At 50.5% G+C, this 23,846-nt stretch overlaps 1 protein-coding gene across 2 annotated transcripts in view; it reads right to left on the bottom strand.

The window, feature by feature from the left end:
• The window catches only part of HIVEP3 (HIVEP zinc finger 3), a 116,783-nt gene extending 107,549 nt beyond the window's left edge, over positions 1-9,234 (bottom strand). For both annotated transcript variants that reach the window (XM_064471201.1, XM_064471203.1), the window contains exon 1: positions 9,126-9,234. The gene's annotated coding sequence lies outside the window, so the exon portion shown is untranslated. The remainder of the gene's footprint in view (positions 1-9,125) is intronic.
• Positions 9,235-23,846: the final 14,612 nt, after the last annotated feature.

Here is a 23,846-nt window from a genome sequence, read left to right as displayed (position 1 = left end):
CGGACCATCCCAACTATCTTCAAACTGTTTTCCTCTTCAAATTAAAATCTGATTTTTATTTTATTGCCCTGAAACACATACAACACAGCACCAGAGTCCAAACACCAAACTGCCCTTTGCCAGCGTACAGGGTGCTTTTTTCTGCCATTTCACTGAAGCTGTTTCTTGACTCCATTAGAAGCACAGCCAGTAAAAATCTCCTGAAAACACTGTTCCCAATTAAAGTGAGCCCTTATGAAACCAGTATCACAGCCACTTGCTTAATATATTTCTCCCTAGAAGAACTTACAGTGTTTCCTTGATGAACCCCCAAGCATAACAGTTTCCACAGTGATTACAGAAAAAACAGTGGTGCCAGAAATAACACTGTTAAATGGAAAACATCCCCTGCGCTCACTCTCACACACGCACACACCCATCGAGCACAAACGGGCTCCAGGGACGATTCCTCACGGTGACAGCCCAAGCGCCGAGTCGCCACCCTGGCGCAAATGCAGACAGAGGTGGAAATTGAGTCAAAATACCACTTTTTAAGTCGGTGTCTTAGTGACGGCACATGGGCAGGTACCCCCTTACACACAGGAACGCGACAGCACACCCCTGAATAGGGATATAACCTGGGACCGTATTCCTAGAGCAGCTTCCCAAGGACAATATTCACAATATTTTGCCTAGCAAGGCGGGACAAAATGACCACTCCCCGGTGTGTCCTGCCTTGCGAACAGCGATTTTAGTTCTGACACAGACCTGGTGCAAAAGCAGGAAAGAAAAGTATCAGAGCTTCTCTAAACCACCCCACCTCGGCAATCACGTTCATTCAGTTATTTGAGGTCTAAGGCATGCAAAGCTGCAGTTCCCATTCCTGTGAAACTGTGTGTGTGTTTTCGGGGCGCTGCCCTGCTCCTCTCCCCCGCCGCGGGCGGCCGGCCGGAGGCTGCGGGAGCGCCGTGCCCACCACTGCGGGGACCGGACCGACACACCGGCTCTGACCTTCCTCGTCCATTTACCGAAACGGAGAGGCGGCCTTCAGCAAACACCTTTCCAGAGCTTTTTTCTGCAACAAGTGCCCTCAGCAGCTTCAAACTCTACCGGCTTATTGCTTTCAAGAAAAGAACAAAGTCAACAAAATTAACTTCTTTCTTTTCTTATTGTTTTTTTAAACCCAAACTTTTTGCTCACCACCAGGGCACCAGTTCCTGCCCTCTCCCCACACCCCTCACAAGCATCTTCTCCTGTTTAGCTCTCTGTCCCCATGTCCCTTCGGAGGCCTCACCAGCCAGGAGCCTTGTTTCACCTGGGGGAACTCAACACACTTATCCGTGTAAAAAAGCACCATGTTTATCACCTTGATTTGCATTAGAAATTATTAAAGTACACGACAAACATATTATACACACAGGAAGGTATCACTCCAAATAACTTAAGATAGCAAAAATGGGTTAAAAAAAAAACAAAACCAAAAAAACCCCTAAACAACGATGTCCAGCTTAGATTTATTGTGATGAGTTTTGTGCTTGACACAACTGACACATGCACAACGAGAAGCCTCCCAGGACAGGCCAGACATCCCCGACTGCCAGCGAAGACTTAGCTCCAGTTCCAGGGAAATGAGACTTGAGGATTTCGGTTATATTCACACACCTCATTTCTGCTTTTACACTTGTTTACTTAAAGAAATGTAACTGCTAGTTTAACATTTTAGCATACCATCTCCTATCTTCTGAATAATTCCAAATTCTGATTAATGCAAATATGAACGCAAAGTAGTTTCTGACTTTGCAGCAAATCCCCACAGGTGGACAACAGATCAAAACACGAAGGCAGCAGACCACGTCTACGGCAATGAATTACAGGCAGAATCAAAAAGCAACTGTATTCCACGGAGGCTATAAGGCAACCAGCGCCTCAGCTGGGACTTTCCCTTAACTTCTTTAAAGACCTAAAACCTGCATAATGCATAATAAAACCAACACTGCAGGCTTTTTCTTCAGCAGAAAACCAGCACAGCGCTGCCTTAGGGTTATGAAAAAACTCTTCAGTCTGGCAGTCATGGTTTTAGCCCTCCGCGCAAACGGCGCCATTCAAAGCAGGTTTGCAAAAGCAGCGAGGGTTTGGTTTTAATAAAGGCTCCTTGAATTAAAAAGGATTACCTTAGTAATGATACAAACCACGGCAGTAAACTCATTAGACAGTGAGTCATTACTGTAGGATGCTATCAGACGTGAAGATCCAGCCTGTACGGCTGGCAGGTCTACTCGTACGGTAAAAGGAAGGTCTTAGGCAATTCTTGGATCTCTTTTACCCATTTTGGCAGTTTTTTTGAGTGGCTGCTAGAGCATCGGTGCTAAAAAGCAAGAGCTTCCCCAGCCTAGAGAGCTCATGAAGGGCAACTGGGAATCTTTACCATAATATCTTTTCATAGTTATTTGTAGTCATTCACTGTAGCGTGAAGCCCTTAGAATAGTATTTAAAATAGTATCAATTTACTTTTATTTAGCATTTTTCACACTGGTGGAAAAAACTCTGTGGCGTTTTACAAACTGCTGTGGAGGGAGTGTGGCAATGCTCCTGGGAGGGAGGGAGAATATTTTTAACCCCATTTTACAGAAGTGGGAACTGAGGCACGCACTTTTCCACAGAAGGATGTTGGCCAGAAACACTTCTGAATTCTTGCAGGATAACTTCCAGCAGAGATCCTCACTTCCAGAAGAAACGGACACTTATTCCAAACTACAGTGGTCACACTGTTGTGTCCTGGCCAATTTTCTCACATAAACAGAGCGGTGAAACGGTGGGGAAGAGTGGTTTCTCTTCAGGTTTTGTTAATTTTAGCCTGAGAAAGTCACGAAGGAAATACCTGAGCACTACAGGCAAGTTTGTGGGAGGTAATTAAACACCCAGCTCGACTTCCCTTCCAACTCGGAGAAGCTTCACATTCTTCTGTAGATACCTACAACTCTATTTTTGCACTTGGTTCCAGCCTGACCTCTCATTGCACTGTTTTGTTCCAACGTCAAACACTCCGCATCTTCAAAATGAAAGCATTTTGCTTTCAAACATGACCGAAAGTTTATTTTCCTCTTTAAAACGTCCAAAAGACCCAACGCATTTTCGGTGGGTTCAAATACACACAAGAACACTTTGTCCTGCCTCTGCCAGCCCCGACATTCCCCACAAAAGAAATGTCCCGGTTCAGACCAGCCCTCCAGCTGAGATGCCAAGAGACCTCAGATTTGAGTAGAGAAATCCCTTAGCTGTTTCCACGCTTACAAAGAATCCCTGCTGTGACCAGCTCTTCCAAGAAGAGGAACTCCAGAAGCACCACGCGATGCTCGTCCTCCCGGAGTGTGCAGCCCCTTGAGGAGCAGGCATTCCTTCCACCCTTCCTCGTGCCCAGCTGGCTCCTCGCCCTCAGCTCGTCCGTCTGCAGCTGATATAACCCTGTGCAGCTCTAGTGCCTCGAAGGGGGTTTATCACATTTACAGCCCTGTGGTAATAGGGTGGTGACTGCGAATTACCGGCCCGTTACCAAGTCACAGCTGACCCAGCCCAGCAGCTGCTCTTGTTTTACAGGTGGTGGGTGCCATCCCAGGGCTTTCCGAGACGTGTGAACTTTATAAAACCTTTTTATTTTTAATTTCTATTCAACTCATTTTAGCCCCATCTTCAGTTTTTCTATAGCTTTAGTTTATATTAGTAAATCTCCCCAGAAGGGAACAAACCCAAGAAAACTGAACAAAGGGCAGGAGGGAGCACAGGAAACCCGTGGACAGCTATTTAAAGAGCCAGCGATGCCTCATGGAAAACTCTGAGAGCCATTCCCGTTAGTGACAAACCCGACGCTTTGTCCCCAGGTCACTCGCTGCATCCCTTGGGGTCCTCACTGCCTCACCCTGAACCGCAGGGAATAGGGAGAGGCTTTCCATGCGACACCTTTCCCTGGGCATCTCCGAGCAGCCCGGGGAAGGAGGAACCAGCCAAAAGCCCAGGGTCTTCCTCCTAAACCCCTTGAAAGCTCCGAGAAACTCTCTGAGTTTCACAACCTGTTTTGTGAAACCTTTACCCCACCTCCTAAATAACAACCACTCATTCACCTTCACCAGATGAAACAGCTGGAGACGCCATCGCTTCCAGCGGTGGCACAGACCTCCAAGGCATTCATCCCACAACTTATCTCACTACATTACTTTTGGGGAGCACGTGTCCACTCACACACTTATCTAGTTGGCATTTTACCCCAAAACCATCCCCTCCCCTGAGCCAGGAACACAACCAGCTCTCAACACAGCACTCCTTGGGTCCCTTCATCACCGCTGGCTCATGGTTCATTATGATATTGCCAATAGACGGGGCTATAAAGAGAAGAACCATCCACCTGAAGATGAAGAAGGCCAGTCTGTGTATACCTGAGACTTAAATCTGCCAGTAACTCCTACGAAAAGTGACAGTAGGTAATATCAAACTAACAGTTGAGTCCGTTTTGTACCTTTTGAGTTCCGCAAAGTAGTGAACTGCCCTTCAGGAGCGACCATCTAAGCAATGCAGAAGTTGGATTTCAGTCTGGATGTAGGACCGCAGCACTAAAGACTTCAGGGAACTACTACCCTTAAAACCAGGTTTGCTGGGAAAAGGGCCAGGCTTAATTTTATTGGATTCTCCCGAGGTTTCCCTTCTAAACTGCACCACCCAATGAGGGCTCAGCAAACCTCTCCAGGTCTCAATGCATCCGAGAGCAACATTAGCAGAGAAACCCAAATCCTACATCTGAGTTCCGCTGGATCTAGCCAATTTTTGACACACCTTGCCTTCCTGCTTAAAATCTATAGGTCTAATAGAGAAGCAGAGCAAAATAACTGAAACCCCAAAGTCTCGCAGCGCTGCAAAGCTTCAATAACAGTTTAACGAGCAGGCGACCCTCCGAAGTCCAAGGAAGGAACGAGGGAAGGGCTGGGTACGTGGCACGGGAAAGACAACTTAGGACCTGGAGACGGAGGAGCTGCTGAAACTGAAAACCTCGTTTGCACAAAAGAAAAAGAAAAATCTTTATATTGTCAGTGTATAAAAAGGCTTCCCACAACGCTGAAGATGCTCTGCTCTGAGTTTGTACCAGCGGCTGACCCACCTTCTTGCTCCTGCAGCGATGCCCTACAAGGGCTTTGTGCCTATGTGAGATGATCACAGGCTTCAGGGCAATGAGGAACAAGCAGCCCTTGCTTACAGCAAGTCCCTTTCGGGAAGGCAGGAAAACCTGATCTCACTCACGTTTTCCTCTTAGTTATCCCTGCTTAGAAGTCACCGAGCAGTTCCCAGAAGGAAAGTGCCCCCAAACCAAAATTTCCGTGCAGCTGAAAAAAATAAGGGTTACAAAACTACCACCTAGGTGCATTTAAATGGGTTAGTTACTGTTGTTCTTAGGGAAAACACTTCTCAGAAGATTTCCACGCAGTAAACACTCAGGGACATCTGTGCTCATCTCACTCAGCTCTGCACGGCTGATTTCCTCACCTCACCCTGCTGCACGTGCAACCCCTGTTCACCTTCTCAGAAAGCTCAGAAAAGCGGACAGTAAATGAAAACCAGTATTACAGGAGCTAGTCACAGCCTGGACTTCCTAGGGAGGAAGGGTTGGGCTTGGTTCAGGGCTTTGCAAAGAAAATGAGGCAACCTAGTTGATAAGGAAGATTTATTGCACATTTACTTTCACCAAATGTTTTTTGAATGACTGGATAATCCCCTAGTCCCTTTAACGCAGGCCCTCCCTGACACACAACGCGCCTTTTGATGCTCATTAAAAGGATCACCTTATGCAGGCATGTAATTAGAGCCGGGCAGGATAAAAATCTCCATTCTGATTACTGCGGCGATTACAGAGACGGAGATCCCAGCTGACTGTGCAAAGCCGGCCTGGGAAAGACCATTTTCTTGAATCCAAGTTGTGGCGCAGCGGCAGCACTAATCACAGCTCTCCTCTTGCAAGGTGGTCTCGGCAGAGCCCAGGAGAGGGAGCACCAGTGAGAGATCGGCCGGGATTAACAGGCGAAAGGTGGGAAGAATTCAGCAAGTGTAATGGGCAGAATGGAGAACAGAATAAATACTTCCCTGCATCCCAACTGGCCCTACTGACTGCAGATCCCAGCAGAGCTATAAAGGTCTACTAACAAGCAGCCTTTTTAAAGTCAGGGACAACAGCGTTGAATGTATATGTTAAATAAATTGCTTTCCTTTCCAGAGTTTTTTTTTTTCCTAAGTTTGAACCCCCTTGCCAAGAAACCAAATGCTTTAAAGCGCTTTAGGAACAGCGAGCCTGCCGAAACACTTTTTGCATTCAACATGTGCAGCCAAATGTGGCCAGAAGTTATGACGGCAGAGCTGCTCCGAGCAGAGAGTCAGCAGGAACCTCGGTGATTAGGGGCGACGGAGGAAGCCGGAGGAAAGCCAGCTTTCCTAACGCAGAAGGAGCTACCCGACGTGGCCATGGGACTTTGCCAGTGACGTACGGCAAGGGAGTTCCCAGGAGCCCCTCATTAATGACCTGCCACCCAATCAACAGGATGGCCGCGGTGATTTCCCCAGCTGGGATACACTTCCCCGCTCTCTCTGATTACTGCTAAACCACCCGTGTCAGCAATGCCTTATCCCTGCAGCCCGGGAAAGGCTTCTCAACAGCGCTTTTGTTGTTAACTTCGGAATAAATACTATTTTCGAAACCGTTTCTCCGGGGACTCACCCCACCGGATCCCCTTAGTAGTCCCCCACATCCGATCACGCTCGCACGCGCTGGAAGCTACGCAGGCTGAACACTGCGCTATTCTATGGACGGCTGCTGTGTATTTTTCAAGAGCAAACTCCAAACATTTCTGAGTTTGCTCACGCCCCGCTCCACTCTCTCCCCCGGCTGCAAGAACGTGCTTTTGCTCAGACGGGAGAACCAAACGATCAGAGCCTCTGGTCCTGCCTCTGCTTTTCCTGCCACCCATGCACCTGGGCAGCCGCTCGTGAGGGCGGGGGGAAGCAATCCTGCGAGGGGCCCTTCTTCAGGTGCTAAAAGCGCAGCAGAGGAACTGCGGCGGGACATACAGATGTTTCTGAAATGGATGATGTCCGACACAGAGAAATTAGAAGTGCCCGTTGCGGATTAGGATGAAAACAATCAGTCCCAGGGAATAAGTCCCCTCCCTTTACGCTGCAAGAGCTTCCCAGGAGAGGAGGGGGCTCCTCAAAGGCATTTCTCAGGGGCTGCACCGCACTTCGGCGTGTGTCGAATGTGTCCCAGAGGACACAAAGCCCAGACCTGCTGCAAGCAGTTTGGTGGCAACACATTCATTAATTAATCAACCAGTAAATTCTGGAAGTTTTTTTTCCTTTGATGCACAGTTTACACGAGTCCTCTCCAGATTTTGTTCCTCCTTATCCAAGTGAGGACTGCAGTGAATCCTTCACCCATCCAAAAAGCCCAACAGCAAGCCTTGGAGGCAAAAGGCTTTTTTTCTGAGAAGCAAGTCAGGACAGCACATACCAACCCCCACCATGTCCCACACCGGTATCTCTGCCTCCTCCACTGAAGGACGCTTTTCTAGGAATGAAAGAAATCATTTTTCCAGGACCCCTTCAGTTAGACCTGTCTGCTAAGAAGGGGAAGGCAGGAAGGGGATGGGGACAAGGAGACTCACTGAACGGGCTTTGGAGCCTCTTGACACCTGTGAGCCAAGCGAGAATCACAACATCCAACCCTCCCCCCTCCCTGAATCCCACCTATTCTTACTGGGAAGACGCATTCTGACAGCATTGCAAACGTCTCTCTGCAAGAATTGGAATGAAAAGCTCCTGAAGCACTGAGATTGTGAGAAAAACATGACGGTTCCCATCAAGCACAAACAGCGTCCTAGGGGATCGCTGAAGCCAAATATAACAAGCGAGATGGGAGTTACGCCGAAGAGGCTCTCAGGACATCCAGGCAGAGAAGGTTAAAACTGCCTCTGCGCGCTGACACTAATAATCTTTCAACACCAGGGAAACTAAAAGCCTGTAAGCTACAGGTTATCCTCTAGCAGCAGAGCAGGGTTTGGATTGTATTGCTCACACCATAAATCACCGTGTCAGCTGCCCCAGCCATTTCCACTCATCGGAGTGTAACCGGGTAAAAGTGCCAGGCGCTTTCACCATGGCTGGCCACTTAGTTAAAGAATGGGGGGGGGGGGGAATTAAAATAATGCATGGTGCCTTTTTCCGGAATAAGGATCCACACATTTGCATAGAGCAGCTCAGCGCGTGTCTGCATTTCTGATCACACCTCTGGGTGCATCAAAAGCGTTATTAATTTCCATCGAGGAGGATTAAGAAGCTTAAATCATTAGCACTCATTTACTCAGACTTAATGCATTTTTAAAGCTGCCTCATTTTATGTTGATGTGCAGGTGCTAATCAGCAGCGAGGAACGCTTAAAAGGGATAAAAGAGGCAGAGGGTCAGTCCCAGACGCGGGCCCTCTTTCTCTGCGCCCAGCAGGTTCAGCCTCCCCACCTGCCTGCAGAAACCCAGCGGGTATCGTGAACCCTGGGCTGGGAAAGGCAACCTGCAGGTAGCTCACGCAGGGATTTCACTCGCACATCTTCTCGCCCGCATCACGTGCCGCCCAAGAACAACCCCTCAGCTCCCCACTTGCTTTCCTGTACCAGCGATAAGGAGGAAATCCGTCCCAGACAGACAGACAGACAGCTCACCCCTGCCACACGCTGCAGCCACGGCGAAAGTCCACGGCTCGCAGGACTTTAATTAGAGGTGGCCGCCGATTAAGAGGGGAGCTGCAGTTTATGCCTGTGCCGGTGCAGGCACCCGGGCTGCCTGGCGGCGGATCAAGAGAAACAACCCCTCGGTGTTTACAGTATCCAGTAGCCCGACATCCAGTAACTCCTGGTTACTCATCGCAGTGACCTCATCAGCGAGACATGCCCCCTCTCTTCCAGCGCTCTTAATTACGCCTCATCAGCTTGCTTTTCCCTCTCAGCACTGACCCCGCACCGATACAAGGGCGGGGGGGGGGGAAATCAATCAATCAATCTCTCGATATTAAAGCCCCTCCCCGCCCCCAGCAGCGAGCGCCTGGAGTGAAGCGATCGGATTTGTTACCTGCACATGCCCCCCGCACCGCGGCCGCGGCTCTCCCATGACTCTGCCCGGTGAGAGGCTGGGACCCTGGGGCTCCAGGGGGATCTTCTGCCGGGCTGCAATAGAAAAGGTTAGTTTAAAGCTCCTTATTTGGGCAGTGATGTAAAGGGAAGTTGTTCAGGCAGCGCCACCCCCTTTTTCCATTCACTACACATTGTTTCCTGTTGTCAAGCAGCCGCTGTGGCTTTCGGCAGCACAAGGGAATCCTTCAGCCCCCGGCTCCCTCCGGCCGCTGCCCGGCCCCGCTGCCCGGCCCCGCTGCCCACGCACGGGGAGGGCAATGGGGGGGGCTGGGGGCAGAGCTCATCCAGGCCGGACCCAGGAGCGGGTCGGAGCTGGTCTCCCCCAGCCCCGCCCCAGCTTTTCCCATCACAAAAGCGGCTTCTTGCCTGCGAGAGCCGGGGCCGCCGGAGGGCGGGGGGAGCCCGGTTCTCCCGGGTTTGGGGGGGGGCGGCGGGAGCCCCGGCCCGGCGGAGGGAGCGCTGCCGGCACGGCCCGCCCGCCTCCCTCGCCGCCTTCCTCCCCAACGTCCTCCTCCTCGTCCCCTCCCCATCTGTCCCGGCTTCCCCCCTCCCCCCCACCGGCCGCAGCCTGCCCCGGCGGGACCCCGCACCGCCCCGCACCGCCCGCAGCCCGGCTCCCTCGGGCCGCAGCTGGGGCGCGGGAGGGGGGCACCCGCCGGGGGGTGGGGGAGGATGCTGTCCCGGGGGGGACCGGCCGCATCCCCCCGCGGCGGCGGGGGTGCCCACGCCGGGCCGGGGGCAGGCGTGGGGAGGGTCCGGGGGCAGGCGTTGAGTGGGGGGGGTCCGGGGGCAGCCCGGTCCCGCCGGGGTTTCCAGCGCCGGGAAACTCCGAGCTCAGCCGCCACGTCCCGCCACCGCGCCCCGCACCGCGGGGGAGCCGGGACCCCGCGCCCCTCCAAACTGCCTGACTTATCCCCAAAACGCACCCAGCTGGGGTTGTTTTTTCCTTTTAAATTTTTTTTGTTCTTTTCTTTTTTTGTTTGTTTGTGTTTTTTCCCCTTCTTTTGAGCTGTCCCTGCAGTAACTAACCGAAAGCCGGAGCCCTGGCGCTAGAAGCGGGGACGGAGCGCTCCCTCCCAGGGCCGCCGGCAGGGCGCAAGGGCCGGGCGGGGACCCCGTCCCTCCCCCGCGCCGTGCGGCCCCAGCGCCCCGGGGGTGTTCGTCCCGGCTCCCAGGGGGGGTCCCGGGCCGGGGCGAGGGGAGCTCAGAGGGCGACGCAGCGACATAACCCGCCAGGCAGCAGGGAAGAAGCTTTCAATAAAATAATAATCATAATTTCAGCAGGGCAGCAAGGAAGAAGCTGGCTGGGGATTTTTAGAAGAAAGCAGAAGAGCAGCCTTGCATCGCAGGCTGTGTTTACATTTAAAATATATGTGCATATTCAGCAAAATGTTTCATGCTTCTTCCGTAGTCATTAGAAGTGCTGCTGTAGATAGGGTTTAACTGGCAAAAAATGAGAACTCCTGCCAAGATTACTTAATTTGCTCAGCTCATCAGTATATGCTTGAGAAGCGATTGCCACTGTATGGTGTACCTGGTAAAACATCCCCTGCTGAAAGCAGCTATGCCCCATAGCTGGCACGGCCAGCCTAGCAAAACTGTGTCTCAGCCCTCCTTTTCTAATGCTGGCCACACACACAGGCACACACAAAAAAAAAAGGTTAGTTAAAAAGAAAAAAAAAAAAAAACACCCAACCCCCCCAAAAAACCCCACCGTTACCAAGCCTATGCTTCTGTCTGACTCCAGGCTTTATAAAGTCAGGGTTAAGTCAAAAAAAAGAAGTCACCTAACAATGAAATAACCATGATGTGAAGTGTCTTTAATGGAAAGAATTACCCTGGGAGCCAACGAGAAGCTCAGCAGGGTGTGCTTTGGGGGGTGAACACCGACAGTTGTCGTTTTGCTCAGAAAACAGCGTGTTGCTTTCCAGGAGAGCGATGACTGGAAGCCTGCTATCGAAACACCAGCCTGGCCCGTCGCCAACCAGCCACGGAGCAAACTCCACATAAACTGCATCCCCAAAATGCTTTTGGTGCTAAACCCAAGAAAATACCGAGAATGTAACATATACACTTTCTATAAGCATATTGTTTCCTCAATAGCCCAGTTTCACACCCAATTTCAGCTTCTCTCATTCCGGACAGAAATGAGAATTAAAGCGTGATGTAAAAATGTTTCTTAGGTTTATTTGTTTGATTTTTGCTCCCATGCTGCTACGGTCTTCCCCCCTCTCTCTCAGCCTAAGTCACTTTGGTGCAAGCAGGTGCGGTTGCTTAAGGCCTTTAAGGAATTGTACGGATGCAGTCAGACACTGGATATGCTAACGGGCCCACAAGGACTCTCAAGCAGCACATGTGGAGCGGCCTCACCCCTCCCAAACCTCACTTGATCGACAGTGAAATTGGGTGTGTTTCCCCGTCGAGCGAACTTTCCCATCGGGCTGGCTGCAATTCCAAAGCCGTTCCGTCCCGGCCGCCGGGGTTGCAGCCCCAGCTGCACATCGCTTTGCTCCCGGCCGCGGAGAGCCGACCGCAGCCGGAGCTCTGCACGGCCCAGCTCAGAGGAGCCAAGAGCAGTAAAAGCAGGTTTGTTACTTAAAGGCCAGCTAACGCAGCCTGGGCCGAGCGGGGCGGCTGTGGCAGTAGAAGGGACTGGATATGGTGAGGTATCCGCTTTCTTCATCAAATTGGACTTGAGTATTTGGACGGAAATAAATGAAATACAGCTCACAGGAGCGTGGACGGAAACGCAAGGGCCGCTAATCAGAAGCAAAAGTGGTGTTTCATTTACTCCAGGCCACAGCGGGGGAAAATCAGTTATATCTCGGTTGCGGTGCAGGCGCCTCGGATTCAGCAACAGCCTCACAATGGTTATGATTTTACTATGCCAGACAGACAGATCATCTCCTCCTGACACATCTATGATTTTCCTTCCTTTCTTTGCACATGGGGATGAGCTGAGAACTGGTTGTGAGAAGCACTTATTAAAATATCACCATCCAGTCTGAAAGGGCGAGGGCACCCAGCGTGCCTTTGCGAGGCTTCAGCACCTCTGCTATGATAAACGCTCTCTCCTTGGAAGACACAGCCCTAGGAATTCTCGAAAACAGTAGCAAGGTGTTAATGGTGCTTTTAAAGCGCACCAAACATGGGCACATTTAAGTTTTTGTTAAAAAAAAAAAAAACTAGAGATTTTTTTAAGTTTATTTTTAACCAGCATCCTTGACTCTGCCCATCACACCGAACACCCAAACACCAGCTTCCCAGTTATGGAGGTTGAACTCTGTGCTCCAACACCCAAAAAGGTGATGGCATTTTCTTCGTGGCCGGGTCAAACACGGCCATTCAAGGCGGTGGCTTTTCTGAGGTGGAAGAGTGTGGTTTTGCTTAAATGGGAAAACAAAGGGCCAGGTTCCCCTGAGGCTCCTCTTCCCACTGCAGGGTCAGGAACACATGGGGTTAAGTTCAGGCCACAGTGGTCAGTTGTGTGGAAATCCTTTGTTAGAAATGAGCGCATAGCCAGGAAGGGGACTGTCCTCAGGTTGAGGACGGATACAACAACCACATCTCACTCCCCATTTAAAGGTCAGACTCTTCCTCCCCTCCGTGTTTACACTGCTTACGCTGCCTCCCCATCCTTCGCCCACCCCCGTTCGCCACAGCGTGGCCCAGGGTGCGCAAAAATTACCCGCTGCCTGAAAAGGCCTCTTTGAAACTGTTCCCACCTCTTTTATTTTTGAGCCCTGTTAGTTTTTCCGCCATCCCTGCTGCTGCGCAGGAGTTCCCAGCGCCGCGCTCCTCCTCGGAGCACCCTCCGGTGCTCTGCACGCTTCCAGCTGGTCCCTAACTCAGCCCTCTCTTCCCCGCTGCTAAAATGCATTAACAGAAGCCGAAAGCACAGTCAGGACTTTCAGCTTTTCCATATACGCGACTGCTAGAGCTGCCGGATGAGTAACCGAGCGGGAAAGGAGGCGCTCCCGAAAGAACCCCTTCGCTACAGCCCGGGAATCGGGGGGTTTCCTATCGGTTCTCCCGCTGGTTTGCTATACAACTCTCAGCAAGTCACTTCACCTTTGTGTCAAAGTCTTCCCATCTGGGGAAACTGTCTTACAAATGTTGACTTACAAATGCTGTTGGGTGTTTTGTCTTTCTTTTAAAGCCCTTCCGCCCCAGTACGACCAATGATGCCCTAGATTGAAGAGGGGACAGGGAACACGGTTTTCATGTCATCCTTCCCCTCGGGAAAGCCGGAGCAGCAGAAACCTGTGAATCAAATGTATTTCAGACATATTTAACAACCTTTCACAACCTGGACTGCAAATCCCTAAAAGTGAAACAAGATCTTCAGGAGTTTTAGGCACAGTCAGCACCTCCGACAGGCCCTGAGCTCCCCCTGCTTTTGGAAATCCCGCCAGGCACCTTTCCTGAGGTGTGTTTATTTTGAACAGCCTGACCCCAGAAGCCCCGGTCCCTTTTCAGCCGTCTCATCGGCAGGCAGGAGCTTAACGCCCTCAATGCCGGCTGAAGGGCAGCGCCCGTTCGGCTGCCTGGGAGCCTTGGTCCCCCCCGCTGTGGCTCAGCTCTCCCCAGCTCGCCTCCGTCCTGGACCTCAGGCACGGCAGGAGCTCTGCCTCTCACTTTCCACATCTGTGAAATGGGAATAACAGCGTTCCCTAACTCAGAAGGTCCCTGTGCTCGTTAAACATTTCAAAAGCATGCGGGAGAATCTTCAATTATCCAAAAAAATCACTGCAAAGTTTCATTATTATTCCAACACTTACATTAAAGACACATGTCCTGGTAAGTAGCAGGCATGAGGAATCATTATGCTAATTTTAGACAGAGCATCTGCTCAATGTTAAATCTGAAACTTTGTCTCGAAGAAATAATTTAAATTATTTTTCTTCAGAATTGACATTTGTCAAACAATATGTTGCGAATAGAAATCGCAGCCAACTATGAGTAATCCGAGCGAGCACACGTAGTCTGCCGCGGCGAAAAGCGCTCGGGGAGAGAGGTTGCTGCATTTTGGCATGGCAGGAATTAATGAGTAAAATAGCCAGGCTGACGTGCTTCCTGCCTCGGAGACGTCCCTGCCAGCTTCTCTCAGTGGCACAGACCCTCACACTGGGGCTGCGAGTTCTCCGTCCAGACGGAGAACCTGCCTTCTCCCTTCTCCCTTCACTGCCAGCAGCGGGGGAGTTCCCAGCCCACCTCCTGGGTCCTGCTCAGCATCTCCCAGGGCGAGGGTCGGTCAGACACCTGGGACCCCCCCTCCAGCCGCACACGTGCCTACACAGACCAGATGGCCTTAAGCAACGCTTATTGCGCCGCTGGAATAAGCTACACCACGTCTCTGAGCACCATCTTACCCTATTTTAATGTTTTCTGCGCAAGCACCTGAGCAGCCTCCCACTGGTTTTGCAGAGCACCTGGGGACAGGAGAGAACATCTTCCGTGCTGTTCGCCTGGACCCTCTCAGGTGCCGGCCCCGTTTGCACGGAGGGAAGGGACGCGGCTACCTTCCAGCACGTTTTTCCCTTTCCCTTCTGTTTTTCTATACAACCTTCCTATTAATTTTAGACCAGTCGTTTCCAGCGTGCCTGGGGAGCCCTGGGGATCTGGAGGCAGCTTCTAAGGGTTTTGTGAGCTGTGACTAAGAAAAGCAAATCCAGCGCCTGAAAGCTTAAGTTTGCTATGCAAATGACTGCATCCCACTGTAAAAATGTAAGATTTACAAATCAAGAAAAAAAACGTTTGGAAACCACTGACATAAACCAATATAGGGTAAACACCCCAATAACCACATCAACACACGTGAAACAAGGTATTACAGAGTCGGTCCGCATCTGGCAGAACGGGTGTCTATACAGAACAAGTATTAATTTAAAAATTAAATAAGCACTTTTACCATATATTTTGAATTACACTGTATACACAGGAGTCATCTCCCCCCCCAGAACAGTGCAAAAATAAAAGTTCCATTTTGGTTTTAAGAAGTTAAATGGTCACAAATTGCCGTCGTAGTGTCTACTGGATAAAGCCTTTTGAATTGTACCTAATAGAGCTCCTAAATCCCGTTAGAAATTGCTCATCACAAATATCTTAAACGGCCATTTTAAAATCAGCCGCCAATCCCCGCGCCATCTCCTTTTTGGCAGTACCGTATGTATGCAGTCCACAAGTATCTGTCAGCCTTTTAGACGAAAGATGCCATGGAAATAGCCGCTATTTAAAAATTCAGTCATGATGTCTAAAACTTATTTCTCCTTAATTTTGACCCTGACAACACTTTTCAAGTAACTACAATCATCTCGGACTGTGAAACTATCAACTGTCCCGTGGAAATATCCTGCCTAGATTCATTTTACCTTCAGGACAGCACGGCAAAGGATGACTTCCCGAGCAGGGACAGCGCCGTGCCGTAAGCCCCGAGGCCTCCAGAGGGCAGGCAATAAAAGCCACGGGCAGCACCCAGCAGTGGGATGGGGCTTCCAAGCACCAAACAGGAGACCAAGCAAAAGGAATTAATAACCAAGAAAAATATAGATAGTATACTCAAAGGGTCGGGGAGGTAATAGATGAAAAAAAAATAACACACACCCTGGAGAAATTCTGGGCGTAGAAGGAAGCACAAGGCTTGACCTTCCACGGGTGTCAATCCCTTCACGCCCAGTTTACTCCAGCGCAAGTGAGACCTGAGTAACACCCAAAACCTTTTTGCTCCGTGCTCCCTCGTCACGCGCCTCGCTGCTCGGGCACGCCAAACCATCGGCCGCCAGCAGCAGAGGGCGGTCCAGCCCAGGCAGCCGGACGAGGGATGTCCATGCCCTTGGGGAGAACCAGCGGGGTACGGCCCCGAGCTGCTCGCGGGCGCAAAGCGAAGCCGGAGCCACGCGGGCGGCTCGAGCTCACGGGAAGCACGTGCTTTGCTGGGCGAGCCTGCGCGATTTGACTACCATGCTCAGGCAGCACGACGGGCTCCGAGTTTTCAGATGAACTCCGGGTTTTAAGTCACACGACCCAACCCACTAATGCTCGGACGTGGCTATTCCACTTGCACTTTGCACGCCTTGGTGCGTCTCAGCACATCACCAGCGTGCTTGCGTGTCCTCCGCAGTGGTGTAACTACAGCCAGGATTAACCCACATGCTGCCATCTCTTGTGCTGTAGAGGCAAACCCCATGCAAAGCAAGAGCTGCCTGCTCCCTCCGCCCCTCCAGGGCAGCATCCCACCCTAGCTGCCGCCGCAGGCGCCCATCCTGCAGCAGGGGCAGAGGAGGCAGCAGCCACGGGCAGCGCGCCCCGGCTCGGACCTTCGGCACGTGCTCGCACGCTGCTGCCGTCACACCCCGCTCTCGGGTTACCCTGCTCAGCCCAGCTCACCTCCCCAGCACGCGAGCAGCGGCGGGAGCTGGGCCACTGCCCAGTGAGGCTGAGCGACTCTCGCTTCAGATGCAGGATTTTTTTTTCTTTTGCTCCAGCCCAACCGGCAGGTTCGTTTACTATTTTTAAAAACGTCCCTCGGGCACCCAGACTTCGGATGGGTGCTTTTCAGTGTCGTTACTAGGTACACAGATGAACACAGAAGTTTTCCTAACAACTTGCCCATTCATTTCAACAGAGTAATTCTGAGGTTGTGTTTGGCCCCAGATTCTCAGTGGTGTTTAAATACGACAGTCTTTGCTGCACATGGCCATGGACTCGCCCAGGAAGAAGTAAAATAATGAATGACACAAGAAGCATTGAATAATACATCCTCATTAGAGAAAAACTAGATTAATCCTGAAGTGCAGTCTTAAATGGGGCTACAACATGAGAGGGATGAGTACGAGGCCTGGATGGGGATGGACAGTGACGGTTCTTATCTTCTTCTAGAGAAAAAACACTCATGCATTCCTTAAAACTGTCTCCTCTGCCAGGACATAAGGATAAACAACTTTTAATACGGCTCTCCCCAAAACCAGTATATTGAGCAGCAATTAAAAACTCTTACCGCTTTCAAGGCAACAACATCAGCAGCGTGTGTTTGGACTGAAACTCCATGAATACCCACGCACTGTGAAGCCAGGTAATAACACACCAGTGAATTTTCTTGGAAGAATTATTTCCCATGACAAGAGCTCTACCAGAAGCTTCTGCTGCTCTTTGCATTAATTGCATTACCTCATTTCTGCTTCTCGCTAAAGCAACTCGCAACGTTTTGTCAGCTCATATTCTTTCTTTCAAGTCAGAATTAGCAACAGAAAACCAAAATAGTTTTATTAGTAGACTGTGTCCTTTTAACAAACTTCAATAATAAAACATCATAAGTTTCGCATCTGTGGCTGAACGCAACAGGACCTGTGGGGGGTGCGAGCATTTGGCCACTAACAGGCAGCATCTTTTGCTGGCAGCTCCAGGGGAAGCAGGCAGCAGCCTAACCGCGCCGAAAAAAGGCAAAAAAAAAAAAGCCTCATTCAGGCAACAGCCATAACTTTATAGTTGAGTCAGTTGAGCTTTTTGCATTTGTAACGCAGGGCTTTCAGTTCGTTGGTGTATAAGCAAATGCGCGCAGAACAGCTTCGCCAAATTTACAGCATTTGTTCTTTAAGCGTAGAAACACGCACCCGCTGAACGAGAGCGTTGGAACTGGCGCAAAACTAGTTTCGGCAGCGATCTCGTCTTTGTCCTGCGTGACCTCACAGCACGGTAACATTGGGTCTGACATACTTCGTGCAAAGTTAAAATTCGGTAAAATCTTAAATGTAGACTGCACTAGGAAAAATATAATTAAGCAAAGTTATGACCGGCCGTTGCACCTAATCAATATGCTCACCTACGTTACACCGGCTCCTTACCACACCTCCGAAGCCGTTATGAGACAAGAAGTCACAAACCTCTTCTCTACCATGGCCATGCGTTCCCCGGTGGCTGGAACGGAGGGGCAGGGGCAGCGCGGTGCGGCAGCAGGTCGCATCGCTCGCTTGCCACTGCCTGTTAGAAACTTCATGGCTGCTCGGTAGTTTGAACACTGGGGACTTCAAGGCTCCGAGCAGCCTTGTCTCTTCCTCTGGCGTCGCTGGGTGCTGCTGCATAGCACAAAGGAAGCCTTTAAAATACAGAGAAAAAGGGGGCTGCGGGTTTTAACCCCGCACACCTTTTCCCAATCTGCTATTCTTGGCAGCACAGGCCTCTAAGCTATTGCTAGTAAAAATACATTCGTCTGCCTTCTGCGGCATGCTTCCTGGCTGGAATTTATCTCACCCAACTTCAGATTTCTACAAAGTAAATACCTCCACACCTCCTTTTATGGAGGAAGTGCTAGAGTTGATTCACTTCATTGCAAGATACACATCTAAAGTAGTAGGTGAATCATGCCCTGGACATTTTTTTCTCTCTACTGACTGCAGAGGGAGAGTGGATGACTTCTCAGCTGGAGAGAGATGAGAGGAGTCCCAACCCTGCTGCTTGCACTGCCCCGAAACTCTCATAGCATGCTCTTAAAAGGATGTACATATATGAGTGCATGAGAGTGCATTATTTTACACTTCATCAGACCACGAGAAATGGCACCTGACTACCCTCACTGTGGTTATGATGTATTATTCATACATTCAGTTGTATAACATTCACTAATGAAGACCATGCAAAAAAAAAAAATTCTACATTTTAGACAAGGAAGTTCATCAAAAAGACGCTTCCAAATAAGAGGTAGTAACTTAGAACTTATAAATCTAGGAAATTAAGACTTCAGGTCACATAAAAAAAAAATAATCAAATAAATGCATGTGAAATGAAGGTACCAAAAAAACCCCAACCATATCACTTTGAACCAATGCATTGCAGGAAATCATAAAATCACCCCTGCAGTGTTTGTGGTTCCAGAACCTGAGCTGCCATTCCTGGTCAAACCAAGGTCTATCCCTTCCTCTATCCCTTCTCCGGAGGTGGCCAGACGGTGTGTGACTGTACCACCAAACCACGCTCAAGAAGATACAGCAAGGGAAGAGAAGGACAAGTCTTCCTCTCTGGTTGATCAAACTTCATTGGTATCATGATGAAGCCCCAGAACTGCAACCAGTTCACACAAAGAGGGGAAAACAGGTGCCAAGCACGCATGCACTTGGAAGCCTACGCGCAGCCAGCAATTAGTTGGCATGTCCCTCCCTACATGGGCAATTAACCTTTTGCAACAGGCAAGACCGTGGCTGTGGCTACAACCTAAGTGGGGCTGGAGCATTTTCAGGTGAAGCTGAACCTCCAGTAAGCCCCTTCGAGCAGCGTGCGGGTTACTCTGGCGCTCGGGAAGGACCCGGCCCATCTGTGGGTGGCTGCTCCTCCCCACGCAGCGCCAGGGACTGGCCAGGACAGCTCTGATTGAGACAAGAGCTGGCTAACGTCCTTCCGAACTTAGTTTCGACAACTTGAAAGTAAACAGTCCACAGGCAAAATCCCAGCTCTCTGAATGCAAGTGTTTACTGCGGTTTTTTTTAGGCTGACTATCCCGTAAACACCATGGCCACACATCTTGTTAAGGACGAAGGGAGTGTTCATAACCACCAGGACAGCCCTTGATAAACTTACTTTGCATGAGAAGATATTTTTCTCTGATTTTTATTTTTTTCTGCTGTCCTATATTCTCTCTCCTGCTTTCAGGGCCACACAAGTGACTGAAAGAGTATGGACTGGCCATAGAGGTGATTTGGGGATTTATTCCTGCAAAAAGACAAAATGGTAATGGTCTAGGAAATGAGAATGCAGATTTCTGGGAATCCAGAGAATAGCACTGAAACTCAATAAAACGAAAACGCAGCCTTTAGTGTGGGGATTACCTAGACTCCTAACCATGGAGCAGGCACCCGTCCTGCGAGCCACCACATCCAGGGCAAAGAAGTAACAACACGCAGGTGCTGCTCTGCCATCGGAGTCTCCTGCTTGCTCTGGCTTGGGCTGGGACAGAGTTCATTTCCCCACAGTAGCTGGTACGGGGCTGTTTGGGATTTGTGCTGGAAACAGCGCTGATAACCCAGGGATGTTTCCGTTCCTGCCGAGCAAGGCTTGCACAGAGCCAAGGCCTTTTCTGCTCCACACCCCACCCCAGCAGCGAGGGGCTGGGGGGCACAAGGGCTCGGGGGGGACACGGCCGGGACAGTGACCCCAGCCACCCCGGGGCTGTCCCACAGCACACGGCCTCATGCCCAGCACACGGAGCCGGGGAGGAGGAGGAAGGGGGGACGCTGGCAGGGATGGCGTTTCCCTGCCCCAGGCACCGTTAGGCGGGATGGAGCCCTGCTGCCCTGGGGGTGGCTGAGCCCCACTGCCCGTGGGGAGGGGTGAAGGGATGCCTGGGCTTGCTCTGCCCGTGTGTGCGCGGCTTTTGCTTTCCCGGTTACGCTGTCTTGATCTCGACCCATGGGTTTCCTCACTTTTCTTCTTCTGATTGTCTCCCCCGTCCCACCAAGGCAGGCAGGGAGTGAGCAGCTGGGGGGCTGAGTTGCTGGCTGGGGTTAAACCACGACACTGCTCGGAGCAGATGCTGTAAGAAGAAGGTGGGGAAAGTTCACGTGGGTTTATATGTGTAGCGAGGATTCTGGCAGACAGGTTTCTCTGTGTGTGCGTGTGCACAGATGTCTTACTTCAGAGATTTGCCTGCTCTGCCTCAGGATGTATGAAGATCTTCCTCAATTTTTAATGTGAAAAATTAAATCAGGAGGAAGACCCTCTCACGTGGCTTGAATTAATTTGCTGTTTAAAGTGTTCAAGCTACAATAAGGGAAGCTCAGATGAGATCGGATTTTCTCCACCCAGGTAAGCATCCTTTTAACTAGTCAGGTTTGAGGTGGAGCATAACCCTCTCCACATCAGGAACTGGATCTATCTTGGGTAAACAATTAGTTATTTGTTGAAAAAAAAAAATCAACTGGGTATTTCCATGTATAAAAGCAACCAGCGAGAGCAAGGGTGTCCCACAGGTGGCACCCAGCGAAGTCTGACTCTGCTGGGGACTTTCTGGGAGCCTCTGCCACAGATTTCTTTCTGGATCTGAGAAAATCATGGTCAGAGCTGGGCTATTCCTGCACAAAGCCTCTGTTTGTGGAATCCAAATTTTCCTGCCCTCTGGTGCTCAGGAGAGCACAGCTGCCTTCCTCTTCTGTGCCTGCGAACACGTGTCGTCCAAGCTTGGGGACAGGCGAGCCACACCGATGCTCACCCTCACAGCACGCAGTGCCCTCTCCTACATTTCTCTGTATAAAAATGCAAACTTTCTAAACCGCAATTATTTTTAAAATAATTTTTGGTTTACAACTACTTTGAGTTCATTCTTCAATGTAGCATTATGCCAAGGGTTTAACATTAGCCAACAGATTATCTTTGCTTATCAATTGAGCAGAGAAAGAGAAATTAAATACTTGCAGACCTCTGTCTTTGCCTCTAGGTTGCCTCTTCCGTCACATGATGTAAGAAGGACAGATCCTGATGCTTTGTTTTCATTTAGTTTAGGATTTTTGTGAAGCGGAAAGAGAGAAAAGCATTTTCTGCATCTGAGCTCCCATGCCCTGGGCAAAACCAGAGCCACTCTTGGCCCTTACAGCGGCTGGGGGATACCTCAACAATTTGCTATCACACCGGCTTTTGTGAACTTAAGGCTCGTGTATCCATGCACATCCCTCTCACCCAACTCATCTGCTTGCCCCTCTTAGGTTTCCCATTGTAACCCCCCAAAACAGCATTATTCAAGCTGAAGAAGTCACTCCAGTCCCCTTCTGCAGCCCTGTAGAGACCCCAACCAAGGGAAAAAAATCACAAAGCCTAAATGTAAAATCAGTGCTTTGCGCTAAGGGGGTCTGGAGAAGAAGCACGGCGAGGCAGTGCTGCCTGAAAAAGCGTTTGAGCTGTTAAGCACATACGGTGGCCAAACAGAAGGGTACATTTCTGTGAGTGCATTTCTGAAGCGCTCGATAATTTATTTCTAGATGCAGAGAGGCAGGACAGGCACACAGTGAATTTCAGGGCAGAAAAGGGTGGTTGTAAATCAGGTTGTCATTTTTCCTGTCTTCTAAAAACAATCCCAGAGAGGGTAATTTAAACAGCGAGGTATGTTTCCCACTCAGTTTTCTCCTTTCCCTCGTGGCTATATGGCAGAAGTTGTGTTATTACTTACCTCCAAGGCAGCAGACTAGAAAAGGACTTCAGCTGGAGGTCAGCCAATGCTCTGTGCTGGGTATCGGCAGAAGATGGAGAAAATCTTTGAGCTCTAGGTGATGTCCAGATGTTTTTGCATCTGCTTTGGCATCTTTGACTGGCTTTGGCGTCTGATGTGGTAAGCGCATTCAGGAAAGCAATCCAGGCATGCCACGGTCCAAGCTGCTTAGCCTTGCAGATGCCTAAACTTGACTAGAGGCCATGTAGCACCTAAAATATCCCTGGGTGTTTGCATTCAGGCACCCACACCTGCTGAGAAACGCCCCAAGCTTTGGAGCTGGACCCTTTGCTCATACCTAATCTATGTCTGGATCCAAAGGGAAGGCATCCGCCCGAACACCACCCGCTAGGCATGGGCAGCCCCCAAATTCAGCATGAAGCACAAAAGCTGCTCTCTGATACAGATATGAAAGGTGTTGTATGAGAACTGCTGAGGGGCAGTCACCTCCTTCCCGGAATAGATTTTATGATGTTATCTCAGACTACAGGTTTGCCGCTCCCCTTAGACCTGCTCCTCTCACCTCCCGTGAGGAAAGGTGGGAGACATCACCTTTTGACGGAGACTGCTGTGCAAGGTTGTGCCAGAACATGGCCATGACCGTCTTGGCCACTTCTGTAGGCTCTATTAGGTTATGCAGTAAAAATTTCACCTGCACACCCACAAAGGAGAACAGAGAGTCGGTGGCAGGCAGGAGAGCCACATAACGCCCTGCCCAACTACTACCAGGTCCATCCCAGGAGCCGTCAGCCCATCCCAGGCCTACCTCCACAAGCCCAGAGGAGCACAGGGCACAACGGCAAGTGCAGACCCAAATTAGGGGTTCAGGGGAAGGGACACCCTGCCTGGCTGCCCCCAGAGCTGTCCCAGAAGAGCCACAGCCCCAGGGTACAGTTGTGAAACCCATTGAGATGAGTCAACTGGAGCTCCTTTGGGGCTGAGGGGGTGTGGGACACATAGGATGCAGGGGAAGGGCACCTGGGGATTGCAGAAGACCTACAATAGGATGTGTAGGGAAGGAAGCACAGTTGGGGAAGGGAGGGATCGAGATGGTTTTGAGAGGAACATATGTGGTAAAATAGAGGGCTAAGGAGATTAAAAGGGCCGTCCCTGTGTGCTGGTCTGTGCGCTCGTCCAGCCATGCCCCGTGCATGATGAGTGCAGCCTGTCCTGTCTTGTGTTAAACTTCATTTCTATTTTCCTGGGTGAGGGACTCTGTTCTGCGTGTCCGTGTGTATGGGGTGTGGGTGCAGCAGCTGGACTGGGACCACGGGTTGGTGGGTGATCACTGGCAAACACCAAGCTGGAAGGTCCTGGGAGCCAGCGGCGTTCATGTGTCTCTCTACAGGTAAGACCACAGGAAAAGCTGGCTACCAGAGGGACTGGGGTGTCCAGGGCAGCTGCTGGAGAGGGATGTGTGTGGAGATGGTGGTGTGAGAGTGGGTCCCTACCAGGAACCAGAATTGCTGCAGTGCT

Source organism: Phalacrocorax carbo, chromosome 22, assembly GCF_963921805.1.
Source record: "Phalacrocorax carbo chromosome 22, bPhaCar2.1, whole genome shotgun sequence".
Lineage (NCBI taxonomy): Eukaryota > Metazoa > Chordata > Aves > Suliformes > Phalacrocoracidae > Phalacrocorax > Phalacrocorax carbo.
The sequence above is the reverse complement of the archived record's forward strand: the minus strand, read 5'-3'. Positions and strand labels throughout refer to the sequence as shown.